Source organism: Geospiza fortis, unplaced genomic scaffold, assembly GCF_000277835.1.
Source record: "Geospiza fortis unplaced genomic scaffold, GeoFor_1.0 scaffold361, whole genome shotgun sequence".
Classification (NCBI taxonomy): Eukaryota; Metazoa; Chordata; class Aves; order Passeriformes; family Thraupidae; genus Geospiza; species Geospiza fortis.
The window spans coordinates 4,221,051-4,227,607 of NW_005054356.1; positions in this window are offsets into that span (position 1 = coordinate 4,221,051).

Consider the following 6,557-nt stretch of genomic DNA (forward strand, 5'->3'; position numbering starts at 1 on the left):
CCGGCAATGGATGGCACTGCTGGCACGGGCTGAGCCGCCACCGCTGCCCCGCGCCTGCCCAGGCTCTGTCTGAGCTGTGGGGCCGTGATTTGGGCAAACCCCTGCAAGGTGACTGCAGCAAGGCTTCATGGCAGCTCCCGAATTTTGCTTCTGTTTGCCTGCAGGAAGAAGGAGGCATCTCTGGAAAGCTCCATCCGAGAAGGCAGAGCAGCAAAGCAGCAGGGAGACACCCTCAGTATCTGCTGCTCAGGGCTGGGGTTCCTGGGCACTGTCCTTGCCTGGGCCCGGCCCCACAAACCAGCTGGGACTGACTCTCCACCGAGCCAGAGGTCTGGAAAAGGAGGGAGAGGATGGTTCCCCGCAGGGTTATTAGCAAGGAAGCAATTAGACCCTTAAAAGAAATCACCTGCACTCTGGCTGTCCACCTTCATAACGTCCCTGTTTGCTGGGGAGAACCTGCCTGAGGCTGCTGCTGGGCCAGGCTGATTCTGCATGGCACTGGCTCTCCAGCACTTTATTCTCTTAGTCTGGCTCAGCAAATGCTTCTTCCCAGGGCTGCACAGGGGTGAAAACACACTCCTGCCACAGGGCAGACTTCCTCACTTATTTGCAGCCCTGAGGTTTGCTGGGTGTGATCTAGAGAGAGATAAGAGCTGCTTTATTCTCTCTGATGCATGACCAAGTCAGCTTGTTTCCAACATGAATGATTAAAGACCCACGTGCATTTGTAATGACCATATTCTAATTAAAAAGCAACCCCCTCTTTGAAAATTTGGGCAGCTACAGTGGCATCGTGCTAACCAAAAAATAATTAATTATTTATATGAAGTGCTCTGGTCTTTAAATTACTTGGGTTTAATGTACTGCAAAGGCACTTGTATCAATAACAGGGCTATTTTGCTTCCACTTAATCATCACAATTTTATTTATTTATTTATTACCAAGAACAAAAATACCCAAGCTGGTCCATCTGATCCCGTGCTGCACCGCTGATGGGCTGCTTTTCCTCCAGCCTTACATTGCAGTGGTGGTGGTCTTGCTGCCCTTTCTCCACCCCCTGAAGGCCTTGGAGCCATGTGGGAGCCAGGATGGGGCTCCTGTCACCCCGGGCATTTGTCACCAGGGTGGTGCTGTCACTGACCCAGGGGCTGCTTTGTGGGGGCTCTGCTCACTCCAGCTCCTCACCTCTGAATAGCTCTGGGGCCTTTCAGGTGTTTATTTTTAGGGTAATGTAGGCCTCGTGTTCTTCTGGCTTCTCCTATTTCTCTGAAGTTCCCCCAGCCGTGGCGGCGGTTCAAGGTGAGTGAGAAGCAGTGACTGAAGCAGAGGACAGGCTGCAAGGCTGATGTGTGGGTGTAGCTGGATGATGCAGCGGTTCTGGGCTGGTGCTCCTCTGCTGTCCCTTTTGGTTACCAGCAACTCTTCTTTTTCTCTTCTTTTCAGTTATCAATTTTAATTTTTTTTTAATATTTGCCATTCAAATCAGGTGGGATTCAAGCTGTCCTGCTGCTCAGCAGTCACCCCATCGGGACTGACTGACATGTTAATGTTCTGTTAGTTCCAGAACAGGCAAGAGCCATTTAGCAGAAGCAGCTTTGGAAACCAGGAACTGATGGGCTGCAGGAAGGTGTTGTTGCATTGCTGCCATTTCTGAGAGGAGGGGTCAATAGATTAATAACAGGATTTGCTAGTCAAAGGTGAAGGAGAATCACTGAGAAGTGGAGCAGAGACCCCTTGAGTGCTGCTGCTGTGACACTGAGCTCCCAGGGTGGTGTGGCCAGGCTGAGAACTGCTGAGTGTGAGACAGGAGGTGGGCCCTGGTGACGCTGAGAACCTTTGGTACCTTCTGAAATGCCAGCCCCAATTCTGGGCACTGCAACCAAGATGACCCCACTGCTCCAGGAGTGTGTAACTGTAATGCACACATGAGGTTCTCACAGAGCAATCACAGCGTGGCAGGAAGGGAGATGGAGATGTACCCATATCCATCCTCCTGCACCAAGCCAGGATCAATATGTCTAGACCATCCTGACAGATGCTCAAGGATCTTTTTCTTGAAAGCCCTAATGATGTCTCCTCTCCCTATTCTCCTTGGGCACACTACCCCAGGACTTTACCCGTTTTTTCCCAACAGTCACCCCAATTCTCCCATCCCACTGTATTTTGTCCAATTCCCAGCAGACAAGGAACACAAACCATTGCTGTCTTCTACAGAAGCCTTTTATGAATAGAAAACTGTCCCCCCATCTCTGCTCTGCCTTCTGTTTCCATGAGCTGACCATTTTCCTCCACCTCTCCTCAGAGGCTGTTTTCCACAACTCTGGTCACTCCTTTTGCTGCCCTCTGGGCTCTGGCCAGTTGGGGCCTGGCTCCCTGGATGAGCAGTGCCCAAACTTGGCCGCAGGGCTCAGCCCAGGCTGTGGTAGCAGGGCATGTGTCTCACATACGGCTTTTCTGTTTATGAATTCCAGCATGATAGCTGTGAAAAAAAAGCAAACAATGTCCTGGTAGCCCTTGAGATTTGGACACGGTGGAGATGAGGACCATATAAGTGCATAGATGGATGTGTGGATGAAATGCAGATTTCACCAGTCAGACAGAAGGAACCGAGCGAGGGGAAGCAGCCCCGCGGTGGCTGCTGGTGTTTGTGAGCCCGGCTCTGTCTGCTGAGCTGTGGCAGCAGGGGCATCCCCACCCTCAGGACACAGCGGCAGCCCTGTGTTTGTCCCCTGGGGACACCCACACCAGCTGGGTTTGCCGTGCTGGAGCTCCCAGTCCCTGTGAGCCCCAGAGCTGGGAGGTCTGAGCCTTCCTGCTGCTGCAGATGGGTTTGGTTTGGGTTCTGGTCTGAGCCTTCCTGCTGCTGCAGCTGGGTTTGGTTTGGGTTCTGGTCTGAGCCCTGCTGCTGCAGCTGGGCTTGGTGCTGTATCCACAGGCAGTCATTAGAGCCGTTCTCATTTGCTTTCCACTCCCGAGGAAAAGGCTCTCTGGGAGAAGATGAGTTGCACATTTTCCCCCTCCCCTTCAGCCCAAGCGTTCGGCAGGAGCTGCGGCGTGATGCAAAGTTGGGCTCTGCAGAGGATGGCAGGGAGGCGTCGGAGCAGCCCGCGGTGGTGGCTGGAATTCCTGTTGCCATAACAACCCAGTGCAGCCCTTAAATATAGAGCCGGTTTTACCCCACAGCCCCGCTCAGTCCTTCCTCCTGCAGCACAGAGCAAGCGGGCTTTGCTCCCCCCTTGCTGCCCCCTGTGGAACCGCAAAGGCCAGAAATGGGGGCACCCCTAGAGCAGCGTGTGCTGTGTGGGGTCAGGAGAACACTGACCATGACCCTGGGGCTCTGTTCCCTCCACAGCTTGGCTGCGTGGGGCCCAAATTCTGCTCTGGCCCAGGGAACACCCTCGGGGAGGCTGGGCTGAAAAAAGAGATCCCCTGGAGGAGCGGAAAACATCCAACTGCTGGGGCAGCGGTGGGGTGGGAGGGTACCGAATGCAGCCAGGCACAGTGCAGCTATCCTGGCAGGGATGGTCCCGAATCCAGCCCAGGGATGGTCCCGAATCCAGCCCAGAGATGGTCCTGAATGCAGTCCAGGGATGGTCCTGAATGCAGTCCAGGGATTGTCCCCATTTCACCCCAGGGATGGTCCCGAATCCAGCCCAGGGATTGTCCCCAGTCCAACCCAGGGATGGTCCCAAACCCAGATCAGGGATGGTCCCGAATCCAGCCCAGGGATGGTCCCCATTTCATCCCAGGGATGGTCCCAAACCCAGCTGAAGCCCCTTAGCCTGAGAGAAAGGTCATCACGTGGAAAATCTACCGTGTGCCTTTGGTATCTCCAGTGTATGATTTCACTGCAAAACCATCTGTTATGTTTGTGTTTATTGCCCAGCAAATTGTGTAGATGGTTTTAGACGTTCTTGTTTGTCTATTTAATTAAAAATTGGGGTTTATACCATGGATCAGGAAGAGCCCTAAACTGCAGGAATTATTTATTGGTGCAATACAGTGGGAGATCTCCCAGAATCCTGGCTCTGCTCTGTTGGTTTCATTATGGTGCTGTAGTTGAAGTAATTTAATTCTGCTAGATTGTAAGAAGGATACTTGGGTTGCAAGACAAAGCTGCTGGTTGGTATGAAATGCTAAAATTAAGGTTTTCTCATAAAATCCTAATTCCTGTCCCTTGTTAATCTAGACAGAAGTGGAACCTGCAAATGTCAGATGAAACCTTATTCTTTACCATCTCCAATAACATCTTATTCCTCTTAATATTGTGTAATTTTCTCCTGGTTGAGTCATTGAAAGTAGCTAACTTTCCTGAAATGGCCTTTCATTCCTTCTAGAGACCCACAAATGGTGGAAAATTCCAACCTGAGCATTTTTAGCTTTGGCAGAGGCACAAGTAACAGAATACAGAACACCCTGGGCAGGTCAGGCAGGTGCCCCAGTGCAGCAATAGGAGGCAGCTCTTCTGACTGACTCCTTTATCCCCTCAGAGGCTTTTTCCTTCTGTTGACCTCTTCTGAACCAGATTTGAAAGATATTCGGCCATAAGTCCTGGAGTTTGAGAAGGAAAGATACCACTTTGGGATATCACAGCCCAAAAAATGGCATCGGGCTCACTATCAATTGAACATTGAGTGAAACAGCAAGGACTTGCTTTCCATCACCGGGTGTCATCTCCCACCTCTCTCTTTCTCGAGAATTGTTGCTTTTTAACCCAACCAATGCACTGGGGTGATGAATTGGTGGAAGGAGCCACAGTCCAGCCCACCCTTTATTTATATTGTTTATATCAGTTTTGTAGCTGTGGGACTGCAGCTTTGAGGCTGTGTCAAGGGTCTGAGGGGGGCTGTGTGTGCCCTGCAGTCATTCCCAGCAGCTGAGCCCTGGACAGCTCATCCTGGAGATGTTTCAAGGGAAAACAACTGTCAGAATGCAAAGGTTGCAATTTACAATTAACTCTGCACACGGATCCGTTCCAGGGCCACAGAGGCACTGGGGACTGGGGTCCCGGGGTTGATTGTGGGGGTGCACAGGGGCATCCTGCAGGGCACTGGCTGGGAGGTTCCTCTGCTCTGGCTGCAGCTTCCCAGGGCTGACACGGCCTCCTGCTCTTTGGGAGAGAGGGACACAGAGAGAGGGACACGGCGAGAGGGACACGGCGAGAGGGACACAGAGGGAGGGACACGGAGAGAGGGACACGGCCTCCTGGGAGAGAGGGACACAGAGGGAGGGACACGGCCTCCTCCTTCTCCTCCTGGATCCAGGAACACTGAACTCAAACCTGGAAACTGTGAGCAGGCCAAAGGATTTGTTTGTACCTACAAAGTCACCCCTTAAATGTACTTTAGTCCATATTAGGGATGGAGCATCACATTTCTCCTGATTAAGCAAAGGATTGGGAGGTTTGGTTTCAAATGGCACTGCAAAGACTTGTAAAGCAAACCACTGAAGTTCCTGGGTGGCTCCCCAGACAATGCTGCTTGTTTGTGCTTGTTCCTATCCTAATTAAACTTTTTCCACAGGGAAACCCTAGTTTTAGTCAATTTTTTTTTTTTTTTGCAAAATTGAACTGTTCTTTTTCGGCGGACTAAATTGAAATCCACAAAGACAGATGCTTTAAGAACAGATATTGAGACCTGTTGTTCACATTGTTGAGTCTGACTTCTTACAATGCATCTTCATTGAATTCCCTTGCCTGCAGGAGTTCTGGGGGCTATTAGCTGCTGTAGATGGAAAAGCAGCTGCTGGGACCACGGGCATTCACTCCCAGAGGTGGCTCATTCCCAGAAGCTCAGCCCCTGGGATTCGCTCAGCCCACATCAGCCTCCACGCAGCTGCCATCCAGCTCCCTTCCTCCTCCCCTCTGGAAGTGGGAACAGGACCAACAGGAGCGGCGGGGTCAGCTGAAAATACAGGCTGAGCTTGAACCTGAAGGGCCATCAAAGCATTTTGGAGAACAGCTGGCAAATACTGAAATGGCTGCTTGCTTTTCAAACATGATGGTTATTGTCAAGTTTGGGAGTTTGCTGGGATTTCCTGATTTAATGGGGCTTAACAGCTTGAATTGAGGGCCTTTTAAATTTTGCATTACGTTGGCTGTTGTTAATTATGTTGTTAATATTTAATGAATGAAAAAAGACAAAGGTAGGTAGCTGATAACTCTTCTAAAATAAAAATCTCTATTATGACAACCCTGAGGAATCTTTGTATTGTTGTTAGGTACCTGACAACTCTCTTAAAATACAAAGATTCCTCAGAATTGTCATAATAGAGATTTTTATTGGTGTTACTTTGGTTACTGGAACGACAGAACATAAAGGCTGGGAGAAGGGAGAGAAACCTCTCTGTGCCAGGGCCAGGCCAGGGTCAGAAGCTTGCAGTGTGGGTGACAGGGGGGCTGTGGGGACAGGAGGTGCCCAGTTCCTGAGGGCCGTGGCCATGTGTGCCCCTGAGCCACGCTCTGTGCTGTGGGCTGGGGACTCAGTCCTGCTGGCCTGGCTGCCCCTGCCCCGTGTGCCCCTGCCCCATGTACCCCATCCTGCAGCCCTGTGTGCCCC